A 13,455-nucleotide genomic window follows, 5' to 3' on the forward strand; every position below is an offset into this window, starting at 1 on the left:
TTCATAAAGACTCTCAGACCTTTTGTCACAGGGCTGCAGGACTACAATCCCAGGATGCATCGGGATCAAAAACTGTATGCGTCACGGGGAAAAGATGCGGGGCTTTGTGCCTCTCCCTAGGTCTTCTGGGAAATGTAGTCTCAAAAACACTCTTGGCCCTTTCGTCACAGGGCTGCAGGACTACAATCCCAGCATGCAGCGGGTTCAGGGACAGTGTGTGTCACTGGAGGAAGACTTGGAGCTGTGCGTGCCTCGCTGGGCTTGCTGGGAGATGCAGTCTCATAACTACCCCAGTTCTTTAGTCACAGGGCTGCAGCACTACAATTTCAGCATACCTCTGGCTCAAGGAGAGTGCACTAGTCACTGGAGGAAGAGGCAGGTCTGTGTGCGCCTCGCTGGGCTTGCTGGGAGAGGTAGTCTCATAAACACTCCCAGCCCTTTCATCACATCTCTGTAGGGGTACAATTCCAGTATGCACGGGGCGCCGGGGAAGTCCGCGTCACTAGAGGAAGAGAAAGGCGTGTGAGCGCCTTGCTGGGCTTTCTGGGAGATGTTGTCTCATTATTTCTCCCAGCCCTTTGGTCACAGGGCTTCAGGACTACAATCCCAGCATGCACCCTGCTCAGGGACAGCGCGCGTCACTGTAAGAACAGGTGGACCTGTGCTGTTCTCGCTATGCTTTTTGGGAGATGTATTCTCATAAACACTCCCAGCCCTTTTGTCACTGGGCTGCAGCACTACAATCCCAGCATGCAACGGGCTCAGGGAGAGTGCGCTAATCAGTGGAGCAAGGGGCTAGGCTCTGCACGCCTGGCTGGTCTTGCTGGGAGATGCAGTCTCATAAACACTCCCAGCCCTTTGGTCACAGGACTGCAGCGCTACAATCCTAGCATGGACCGGGCTCAGGGAAAGTGTGCGTCACTGGAGGAAGAGGCAGGGTTGTGCGCGCCTCTCTAGGCTTGGTGGAAGATGCGGTCTCATAAACACTCCCAGAACTTTCATCACTGGCCTGCAGGACTACAATCCCAGCATGCGCCCGGCTCAGGGACAGTGCGCATTACTGGAGGAAAAGGCTAGGCTGTGGACACCTCCTTCTGCTTGCTAGGAGATGTAGTTTCATAAAGACTTCCCGAACTTTCATCACAGGGCTGCAGGACTACCATACCAGGTATGCACTGGGGTCAGGGACACGGCCCGTCAGTGGAGAAAGAGGCGGGGCGGTATGCGTGTCCTTAGGCTTGCTGGGAGATGTATTTTCATAAACACTCCCAACCCTTTGGTCAAAGGGCTACAGGACTAGAATCCCAGCATGCGCCAGTCTCCGGGGCGAGGCACAGTTCTGGAAGAAGGGGCAGAGTGCTACACGCCCCACCTAATATGCTGGGAGCTGTAGTCTGTTAACTGCTCTCAGCCTGTTTGTCGGTAGGCTTCAGAAATATAATCCCAGCATGTACCAAGAACCGGGGTGCATAGCCCTGGAGGGAGGGAGAGAGCGGTGTGGGTGTGGACTTCCCGGTGTGCAAAGCACTGCTGAGTTCTTATGCTATGCCGACTCTTTGCCAAGGAGAATGAGTACAGAGGTGGACCTGGAGGACAGGTCTGCGCTGAGCATTGAGAAGGGTATTACCCTACGTAGACACCTTACCTTTGCCCAAATCAGGCGGGTTGTCCTCAACCGATTGGCCCTATCCTTCTCAGGTTCTTCTTTCAGCTGTACCCAGGGTTCTTTCCAGAGCATTGCGCCTTCTGCAGCCCAGGGCGCTGCCTTCTTTCCTAAACTTCTGTGGAAACTGTCCTGGTGTCTGAGACACTGTCCATTGTGCCGCAGCCCTCTTTTTACTCTAGCCAGAGCTCATGCTCAACAGCTTTTGAGAGAAATCTTCCACGTGGCCTGCTTATGAACAGCTTCAGAACTCTGCAGGGGGTGACAACGTCTGTGCCTCCCTGGAAATGTCACTCTCAATGGCGCCTTTTTCACGAATGTGAAAGTCAAGGCATCAGGAAGGTTAATTATTGGGTGGCACAAAATCTGCTAAGAGCAAAGGAGAAGACCCCATTTCCGAGGAGTGAGACTTGTGAGCCATTTTCATCCACCCATTTAAGCGGACAAGCTCCAAAATGCAAGCTGAAGCTGCTGATTATTTAGGCATTTTACGCTTGAACTCATCAGTCTCATCTCAAGTCACGCCTGACTTGCCAGTGTCTCAGAAACACAGATGGGACCTGATCTCTCAGGAACAGATAGTGTTCCAGGTTTGTTGGAGCGACATTTAAGATGTGGAGCACTTGGGGTCCTTTGAAACCCGCTATCTTCATTAGGGACTTTTACTTCTAGACAGCATGTGCATTTTGATTTTATCTATCCTCAAACTGAACTTTTGCTCATTTTAATAGTAAAAACACATTCCTGGGTGGAGACTTAATATGCTAATGAGACATGCAATGTATGCACAAATATGTACAGCTACTGCACATGTGCACCCAGAAAACGACTCAAAACCTGCTTCCTATAACACTTCTTTCCACCTTCTTATGAATAATCACGTAAAAGTCCCAGAAGGAGGGTTTCTTCAGTAACAATTAATGCTGTCTCACTCTTATGAGCAGGCTGCCCTGGAATCTCTTTCTCAGAATGTACCGTCTATTCTGCACTTAATTTTCAAAGTATTCTTTTGTGTGTGTGTGTGCAATAAATTACTCTATGCGGTACTTCTTTTGCTGCGTGTTTCTTGTTTAAATTCTTTTAAACTAAGAAAATAAGAACCAAGGTATTACATCAGCCATCAACATTTCTTGTGCCATGGCCCGGAGAGATGTCTGTCCGCTTCATTAATTTCACTTTCATTTTACTTGCAGTGAATACTATGGCACTTCCAGACTACCTGGGTAACTATCGCTGGTTGTTCCAGCGCTGTTTCACTAACGTTCTGGGGAAACCCTGTCCCTTCAGGCTTTATGGATTTCCCAGCTCCTTGAAATTGTTCTTCAACAGTCTTTCTTTGCTGAACAAAAGATGCACAGTCATGTAGATGCCCAGTCGTAGGGTTTAAATCTGAGCATTGCAAGTGTTATAATTGGGCATCATAAATGGCAAGCCAGTGAATTAGGGAAAGGCTTGTCAGCCAGACATCTGCTCCCTAGCGAGCAGTGGGGGTCATCTCGGCAGGGCTGGAGATGTCCACCGCTGGTGAGATAGGACGGTGTATGGCAAATGCCTATGACCTCCTAGAGCTTCAGTTAATGGGGTTTCGAGGGGATGCACTGGACACCTTGGTGCTTCCACTTGGCCCATGGGGATGCCCATAGTCTCCTGGACTTTAGTACATGTTCTCTCGTTGCAGGATTCTCTCAGCACCATGGGAGTCACTTCCTCTATTGACACTGAAACACACCTGGGATGTATATTTAAAAATTGAAACAGCTTTTGGCTAGATGAATAAAAAAAATTATCTTCTTTTGTAACACTATTTAGCCTGCATAGAGATTAGTTCACGAAACATGGCTGGAGAATGAGACTGTGAACGTTAACACCATTCTACAGCTAGATCTTTTCTGTAGAAATCAGGGAAAATGGTCTGAAGTATCCCATCTGCAAGCCTTTCTGGGCTGACAACAAAACCCAGCTCTACGCAGCACCTGTGGGCTAAAGCCTAGTAAGCCACAAAGCCCCTCAGAACCATTAGAAGATCATCTGTTTTAAGGGTAAGGGACCCCAGACACCACAGCCCAATACCAGCTCCAGATAGGGGCCCTCAGAGGCCTACACCTCCTTTAGAATCCCCAGCGTCCCCACACTATCAGTCTTCTGTAGAATCTAAGCTTGTTTCATCTCCTCCTTATGCTCCTCTTTCGGCCTTTGCCAGGTACAATATAGACCAGCCCATCTGTAGTTACTCACAGTGGAGCTTCACACCATGCAGGACCAGATAATTTGATTCCCTTACAGAAAGTACCAAATGGAGAGAGGACCATCAGAGTGTTTGTTCTCTTCTCAATAAATGATCTAATCCAATGTAAGCAACAGCTCTGATGGCTCTCAGAGAACTTCAGCGCATTTACTGAAGCCTTCTAGGCTCTAACTTTGACCACAATTCAACTTCACCATCCATAAATGGACCCAATGACTGCTGACCACATAGCTGCACAAAACTTTTTCTTATTGGCAAAAAATAGTAAAGACTTAAAACTTTTGCTGCTTTCACCATTTTAATGCAGAATACTTTTGCAGCACAAATGTCACCATAAGGTGGATCCTTGGGAATCCAGTACAAACTATCTCAGAAAATCTCAATGTATCCCCAACGAGCAGCAGAGGGCCTCAATAGACTTCAACAACATCTGAACTCTATGGCCACTGTAGTCCAACAAAACCAAAGAGCCTGGGATCTTCTCCTAGCCAGGCAAAGAGGAACATGTTTATATCTAAAAGAAGAATGCTATTTTTTGAGATCAATCAGTCTGGTTTAGTCCAAGACAATATTAATAATATCATCACCCAGGCAGACAAAATTGAATCTCTAGGAACTTCCATGGGAACATGCAAGCAATGTCCATTGCCTGCCTTGCTCTCTTTAATAGTACCAGACATTATTATACTTTCAGCTTTTACTTTTATTCCAATTTTGTTTAAAATGTTAACTGATTTCTTGCTCTCTTGCTTGCAGCAGCTCCATGTTTGCATGATGGTTGGCAAGGCTTTCAACCTTTGGCTGCCAGCATCTTGCCCACTGGCTCCGTGAATGATGTTGTTTACACCCAGTTAGATCACACAGGAAGAAACTTTAAGGCCCAGGCTAGGCAGAAGTAACACCCGTCTCAGCAGGAAACAGCTCCAGAAAAAGTGGCTTAACCCCTCAACCTCCAATAAGATGATTGCCCTAAAATCTCTTAGGGGGAAATTGAGGCAGAATAGATAGTCCAGAAAATGACCATGATCTCGGGATACAGAAACCATGGTGACTGTACAGCCAACACAATAAGCCTTAGCATTCGCATTGTAATTGGGCTTATTCAAGCAAAGCTATCCTCATTAAGGACTTTCTGTTCTAGAGAGCATGTGCATTTTGATTTTACCTGTCCTCAAACTTAAATTTTGCTTATTTTAATAGCAAAAAAATACACTGCCTAGCCAGGCACGGTGGCTTATACCTCTACTCTCAGCACTTTGGGAGGCTGAGGAAGATGGATCACTTCAAACCAGAAGCTCGAGATTAGACTGGCCAACATAGTGAAACCCCGTCTCAATTAAAAATACAAAAATTAGCAGGGTATGGTGGTGCATGCCTGTAATCCCAGATACTCAGGAGGCCGAGGCACGAGCATGGCTTGAACTCAGGAGGCAGAGGTTGCAGTGAGCAGAGATCACACCGCTGCACCTCAGCTTGGAAAACACGGTGAGACTCTGTCTCAAACAAACAAACAAACAAACAAACAAACAGAAATACACTCTTGGGTGGAAATCTAAGATGCTAACGAGACATGCAACATATGAACAAGCATGTACAGCTACTGAGCATGTGCACCCAGAATACCACTCAGAACATGCTTCCTAGCAACTCCTCTTCCCTCCTCCTTATTAACAATAATGTAAAACTGCCATAAAGGGGTTTCTCCAGCGACAATCCACGCTGTCTCACTCTTATGAGCAACCCACCCTGGAATATCTCTCTCAGGGTGTACTGTATTCTGCACTTAACTTTCAAATATTTTCTTTTCCAATAAATTATGCTGTACTTTTTTTCTTTGTGTCTCTTTTTTAAATTCTTAAAAACTACGAAGACAAGAACAGAGGTATCACATCAGTTGGCAACACAGCAATAAGTCAGCCTCCTTCTTGTAAGCATAGCCCATGTAGAAAAGGAGAGTCACATCACCTAGGTGCTGGATCCAGAGACATGTCACAATTTATCCCATGCACAAAGTTAAGGTCATTGAGGAGAGTCGTATTAAATAGTTTCTGGGCTCAGGGATATGTCACAATGGCTCCTGTGAGCAGAGATCCAGCAGCATAATCACATAACTGGTGTGCTGGACACAGCGATAAGCCACCCTTTCATCTGTGAGCATGACCCAGGCAAGAAAGAAGAGCCACAGCATTTAGGTGCTTGCTGCAGAGGTACTTAACAATCTCTCTTATGGGCAAAGCTCAGGTAAGAGAGAAGAGTCAAATCTCCAAGATGATTCATGTAGAAATTTGTCACAAGAGACTTTTTAGGCAGGGCCCATGCTGGATCTTCTTATCTTCCAGAAGTTAGGTCCAGGGATACGTCAGAATGCCCAAAATGCACAGGGCTCAGTCAATAAAGGAGAGTCACATCACCCAGGTGCTGGGTCTAGACATAACACATCTCTTTTGTGGGGAAATCTCAGGTGAAAAAGGAAGGTCCCATCAAATAGTTGATAGGCCCAGAGATATGTCACATTGCCTCCTGCTTGAAGTGTCTAGGCCAAAGACTCACATCACATTGGTGCTAGGCCCGTGTTCATATATAAACATTCAACCAGAGTTGAAATGGTGGCTCATTTCTAAACCCAGCTTATAGGCAAGGGAGGACTCTCTTATCCTGACCTAGTTAATTGTAATGATGTTGACTCTCATACCTGGGCTTAATGCTACAAGTATGATCTTGGGTCCCTACCATTAGGAAGGTCTCAAAGTTGATTACAACTCTCATTCATACTGTATAGGGCCATTGAGTAGTATATAGAGCGTGCTAACTGGGCCGAGCACATAGGTGAGATTGTGACACTCATATGCACACCCAGCCAACAGTAACTATTGTCAACCTCTCACGGGAACACAGGTCAGTCTGCGGAGGAATTGAGGTTCTCATACACAAATCCAGTCTGGTGTTGAGACGGTTATTCGTGGGCTTAGACCCAACATACAGGAGATGTTGAATGTCATGCCTACAACTGAGACAGTTGTGGGATTGTTAATCTAATTCCTGGACCATTCTGCAGCTTTCATTGTGAAATTTGCCAGTGCCTAGCACCTGAGTGCCTTGACGGTCTTGCATGGACCCAGCCCACAGATGCGATATTCACATATTGCTGGATCCAGCATATTGAGGATGTAACTCTGTTCTCCTTCCTTGGCGCTGCCCACAGTGAGCATTTTGACATATCGCTAGACCTTGCACCCAGGTGATGTGCGTCTCCTCTTCTGCCTTGGTGCTGCCCACAGGAAGCGTTGTTATATATAGCTTGGCCTCGCACCCAGGTTATGTGACTCTCCGGCTTGCACACTGCCCATATGGGACACTGTGTTATATTGCTGGGTCCACTACTCAGGCGATGTAACTCCCCTGTCTGGGCCCTGCCTTACAGGGGCATTGTGATATATTTCTGTGCTCATCAGCCAGGTAATGTGATTCTCTTCTCCTGCCTGGTCCCTTTACACAGAAGGGATTGTGACATGTTGCTGGGCTTAGCACCAAGTTGATATTGATGTGAATCTTCTGCCTGGATCGAGTTCACAGAAGGCATTGTAAAATACCTCTGGGTCCATCACCTATTTGATATGACTCTCCTCTCTTACCTGAGCGTTGCCCATAAGAGAGATTGTGACATATCTCGGGGTCTAGCAGTGGGATGATGTGACTTCTCCCTGCCTGGGTCATGCCCACAGAAGGAAGTGTGACTTATAACTGGGCACAGCACACGGGTGACGTGATTCTTCTGCCTCGTCCCTACATACAGGAGTCATTGTCAAATACCTCTGGGCCCATGATCTAGACTATGTGACTCTCTACTTCTAGGGCCTGCTCACAGTAAGGATTGTGACATATTACTTTGCCCAGTACCTACATCATGTGACATTTCTCTCATGTCTGGGCTCCTTCTTGGAGATGAATGTGACATATAGCTCGGACTAGCCCCTAGGTTCTATAACTTCTCGTTTTTCAAAATCCTACCCACCAGGGGCATTGAAACATCTCTCTGGGCACTTCACTTAGGTAATGTTACATTGTTGCCTGGAGCCTCCCCTCAGGGGGTATTGTGTCATATTGCTGGACCCAGTACCTTCATGATATTACTCTCCTTTCTTGCCTGGGCCTTGTATACATTGTGTATTATAATATATGGCTGGGTTCAATGACTAGGTGATGCAACTCTTATGCATAGCACCTACGCACAGGGACCTTATGACATTTCTTTAGCTCTGACTCTCCTCTTTTTCCTTAGCCCTGCCAAAAAGGGAGGTGGTGACATATATCTGGACCTAGCAACCAGCTAATATGGCTCTCCTCTTTTGCCTGCACCCAGCATATTTTAGGTGTTGTGTCATATCCTTTGTCTCAACACCTGCAGGATGAAAGGCTCCTGCTTGAGCCCAGCCATCAGTCAAAATCGTCATTCTCCCACACGAACATGGACCATAATTGAGGTTCTGAAACTCACACCCAGAGGCAGTCAAAAGTTGGAAAGTTGGCTCTTATAAGTGGATATGGTCTGCCAGTGGGTTTGTTACACCCTGACCAAGATCCAAAACACTTGTGAGGCTGTGACTACACTAAGATAAGTCAGTTTTCAAAAGGGATTAAGGCTCTCATGGAAAAAATCCATTCCTCCATTGAGATTGTGACTTATGCATATAGATGCAACATACAGGAGGCGTTCACTCTCATACCTAGAACTGACACTTATGTGGGATTGTTAATCTCATCCATGGACCTTCTTGCAGGTGTGATTCTGACGTACACCTCTAGCCAGCACCTGAATGTTTTGCTATTTTTGCCTGGGTGTAGCCCACAAATGAGATTGGGATATATCCCTGAATCCAGCATCTAAGTAATATGCTTCTATTCTCCTGTCTTGGCACTGCCCATAATGGGTATCCTGATCTTTCACTGGTCCTGGCACTTTGTTATGTGACTCTGTCCTGTGCTTTGCCCATATGAGCCATTGTGACATATTGCTGGGTCCAGCACCCAGGTGATGTAACTCTTGTCTAGGCTTTGCCTACAGGGGGCATTGTGATATATCTCTGCACTGATCACCCAGGTGATGGGACTCCCTTCTCCTGACTGCTGCCTGTTCATAGCAGGAATTGTTACAAATCGTTGAGGGCAGACTGTAGGTAATGTGACTGTCTTTTTACTGAGCGCCACCCACAGGAGGCATTGCAAAATATCTATGAGCCTCTCACCTAAATGAGGTGACTCTTTGCCTGGGCCCATTTCTCAGGGGCATTGTGACATATGGCTGACCTCAGCATCGAGGTGATGTGAGTTTCTTCTATGGCTAGTGCTCTGACCAAAGAGAGATTACAATGTATCACCAGGCCCAGTACCTGAGTGATTGGACTCTCCCCTCTTGGCTGTGTCCTGCATATATTGTGTATTGTGACATATCACTGGGTCCATCACCTAGGTAATGTGACTCACGTGCATGGGCCATTTCCACCTGGGTATGATGACATATCTTTTTGTTCATCACTTAGGCGATGCAACCCTCCTCTTTGCCTTCGGCCCCGCATAATTTAGCTATTGTGATGTATCACTGGGCCAATAGCCTAGACAATAGGAAGCTTCTGCCAAGGCCCTGACTACTGGGGGCCTTGTGACATTGCTCTGCATTTATCACCTAGAAAATGTGATCCCTCTCATTTCTGCCTGAGCCCTAATCACAAGAAAAATTGTAGCATACTTCTGGGCCCAGCAAACAGGTGATGTGTTTCTCCTGCCTGTGCCTTGTTCACAGGGAAAATTGTGACATATCGCTGGGCCCAGAACCCAGGTGAGGTGACTCTGCTGCATGTGTCGTGCTTTCAGGAGGGAGCAAGAACATATCCCTGGCAGAACACCTAGGGATGTGACTCTCTTGCCTTGTCCCTGTCCTCAGGGGAGACTGTGACATATCCCTGACACAGACCCAGGTGATGAGACTCTCCTGCTTCGTGACTACCCAAATGTGAAGTTGTTACATATATTTTGGCTTAGCACGTAGATGTGATGATGACATTCATACCTTAAACCAACCAATAGGAGAGAAACTTTCTCTCATAGCCAGGCTTAACAAAACTTGCAAAATTATGGGTCTTCTCTTACTGTGAAGGTCAGAGAAAATAAACACTCTTGCATATCATATAAAGCACTCAGATGGTACAGTGTCATCACAGGGTCCAGAACACAGGTGAGATTGTGTTCTCTGTGTGCACACCCACCAATCATCTGAATTGTCATTCTTACACAGGAACAGAGGTGATTGTGGAGGTCCTAAATCTCATACCTGAATCAGTCCACAGTTGGAACTGTAACTATCATATGTGAACATCCGATCACAGTTGGGATAGTGACTTATTTCTGAACCCAGTTTATGGCCAAGTAAAGATCCTCTTATCTGGATCCATCCAGCTGGAGAGATGTTGACTCTCATACCTGGGCTTATGGCCACAGGTACAATCATAAGTTCATATCAGCACGAAGACCTCAGAGTGGATTATGTTTAATGCATACTGTACAAGGCCCACAGGAGGTACATAGTGTCCTAACAGGGCCCAGCAAACAGGTGAAATTGTAACACTCATGCACACTCTGGTGACAATAAAAGTTACCATCCTCAAAAATGGGCACAACTGGCTGGGCGCAGTGGCTCATGCCTGTAATCACAGCACTTTGGGAGGCCAAGGTGGGTGGATCATGAGGTCAGGAGGTCAAGACCATCCTGGCCAACATGGTGACACCCCGTCTCTCTACTATTTATGATTATGATTATGATTATGATTATTTTGAGACAGAGTCTTGCTCTGTCACCCAGACTGGAGTGCAGTGGCACCATCTAGGCTTACTGCAACATCCGCCTCCCGGGCTCAAACAATTCTCTTTTCTCAGCTTCCTGAGTAGCACGGACTACAGGCTTATGCCACCATGCCCAGCTAATTTTTGTATTTTTAGTGGAGACGGGGTTTCACCATATTGGTTAGGCTGATCTCAAACTCCTGACCTCAGGTGATCCACCCACCTTGACCTCCCAAAGTGCTGGGATTACAGGCATGGGACACTGCGCCTGGCCACCCTATCTCTACTAAAAATACAAAAATTAGCTGAGCGTGGTGGCATGTACCTGTAATCCCAGCTACTTGGGAAGCTGAGGCAGGAGAGTTGCTTGAACCCAGGAGGCAGAGGTTGCAGAGAACCGAGATCGCCCCACTGTACTCTGGCCTGGAGATAGAGTGAGACTGCATCTCAAGGGACCAAAAGAAATAAGAAAGAAAGAAAAAGAAAGGAAGAAAGAAAGAAAGAAAGAAAGAAAGAAAGAAAGAAAGAAAGAAGAAAGAAAGGAAAAGAAGAATGAAAGAAGAAAGAAAGAGAAAGAAAGAAAGAAATGAATGAATGAAAAGAAAGAGAATGAAAGAAGAAAGATAAAGAAAGAAAGGAAAAGAAAGAATGAAAGAAGAAAGAAAGAGAAAGAAAGAAAGGAATGAATGAAAAGAAAGAATGAAAGAAGAAAGAAAGAGAAAGAAAGGAAGGAAGAAAGAAAGAGAAAGAAAGAAAGAAAGAAAGAAAGAAAGAAAGAAAGAAAGAAAGAAAGAAAGAAAGAAAGAAAGAAAATTGACTCTCATATATGGATCTTGTCCACAGGTAGGTGGGTGACTCTCAAACCAAAATTCATTACATCTGTGAGACTGTAACTCTCCTAAGGGGAGAAATTCTTCTCAGCCAGAGAAGACTTATTTATGAATCCAGTTCACTGTTAAGATTGGGACTGGCGTACTTAGGCCCCACATACAAATTCTCATACTTGGAATCTGGACATGTGTGAAGTTGTTCATGTCATCCCTGTTGCTTTCTGCAGGTGGGATTGTGACATACATCTCTGCCCAGCTCCAGAGTGTTTTAGATGTTTCCTGTGTCCAGCTCACAGATGGGATTCTGATATATCACTGAAGCCAGCACTTAGGTGATGTGACTCTTATCTCCTGCCTTGGTGCTGCCCACAGGGGACATTGGGACATATCACTTGGCCTTACACCTAGGTAATGTATGTTTTCTGTCTTGCATTAGTGCTACTCACAGGTGCGTTGTGATGTATTGCTGGGACCCACATCCAGGTTATGTGACTCTTCTGCCAGTGCCCTGTCCACAATGGCCATTTTGACATATTGCTGCATCCAAAAGCTAGATGATCTACCTCTCCTTCCTGAGTTTTGCCCAAGAGGATGTTGTGAAATATCTTTGTGCCCATCACCCATGTGGTGTGATTTTCTTCTCCTGCCTAGTCCCTGCTTAAAGAAAGTATTGTGACATATCACTTTGCCCAGCACCTAGCTCATGTTACTCTTCTTTTGTTTTTTAGGAATTGTTTGGCAAGAGATTGTAATACATTGGTGGGTCCAACTTCTCGGTGACATTACTCTGTTGACTTTGCCCTACAAGCAGAAAACACTGTGACACATTATTGGGGCCAACACCCAAGTGAGTCTCCTGCCTGAACCCTGCCTACAGCAATTTGTGACATAAGGCATTGGGACATATCTCTGGGCCCATCAACTATTTGACAAGACTCTTCTTTTTTAACAAAGGCTTTGCCCATAGGAGAGATTGTGACATAATTCTGAGCCCAGAAAATAGGTGATGTTTCTTTTGTTTTCTGCTTGAGCCCCACATTGTGATATATTCCTGTTCTCAGCAACTGAGGGAAGGGAATCTCCTGCCTGGGTCTTGCATACAGGGAGCCTTGTAAAATCTTTCCACACCATCACCTAACAGATTTGACCCTCATCTTCTGCCTTGGCCATGTTTACAGAAGGGAGAGCGGGTTATTCCTAGACCCAGCACACAGATCATATGATTCTGCATCCCGGTCTCTCTAGAGGGGTCATTTTGACGTATCTCTAGACTCATCAACTAGATAATGTGATGCTCCTCTTCTCCCTGAAACCTATCCATATTGTGAAATATGGAGATTTTGAAATACAGCCTGGCACAGCACCCACATGATGGTACTCTCTTCTCATGCTTGGATGCTGTCCACAGGCATCATTGTGACTTATAGCTGAGTACAGTCTTCAGGTGATGTAACTCTCCTCTGTTTTTGGGCCCACACACACAGGGCATTACCATATAGCTCTGCTCCTCTGACCTAGGTGATGTGACTCTCCTGTCTGTTACCTTCTCTTAGGAGGTATTGTGATATATTGCTGGGCCAAAACTGAGGTGATGTATCCTTTTGTCTTGCCCGGGCCCTGCATACATGGTATATGGTAACATACCTCTGGGTTGAACAAATAGGTGATGTGACTCTTCTGCATAAGTCTTGCCAACAGGGGTATTATGACATACCTTTATATTCATTGCCTAGGCGATGTGACTCTCCACTCTTATCTGGGCCCTTCCAAAAGAGGGCATTGTGATATATCACTGACCCTACCACCAAGGTGATGTGATTGTTCTCTTTTTCCTGGGTTTGCATATTTTGGGTATTGTGACATATCCCTGGGCCCAAAACTTA

General features: G+C 45.9%; 1 long non-coding RNA gene across 1 annotated transcript; it reads left to right on the forward strand.

Annotated features, from left to right (window-relative positions):
* The first annotated feature begins 687 nt into the window (after positions 1 to 687).
* LOC134729864 (uncharacterized) lies at positions 688 to 2,709 on the forward strand. Its single transcript, XR_010111364.1, has 2 exons — positions 688 to 1,168; positions 1,699 to 2,709. It is a non-coding gene; the product is annotated as an uncharacterized LOC134729864 (long non-coding RNA).
* Positions 2,710 to 13,455: the final 10,746 nt, after the last annotated feature.

This window comes from Pan paniscus, chromosome Y (assembly GCF_029289425.2).
Source record: "Pan paniscus chromosome Y, NHGRI_mPanPan1-v2.0_pri, whole genome shotgun sequence".
NCBI lineage: Eukaryota > Metazoa > Chordata > Mammalia > Primates > Hominidae > Pan > Pan paniscus.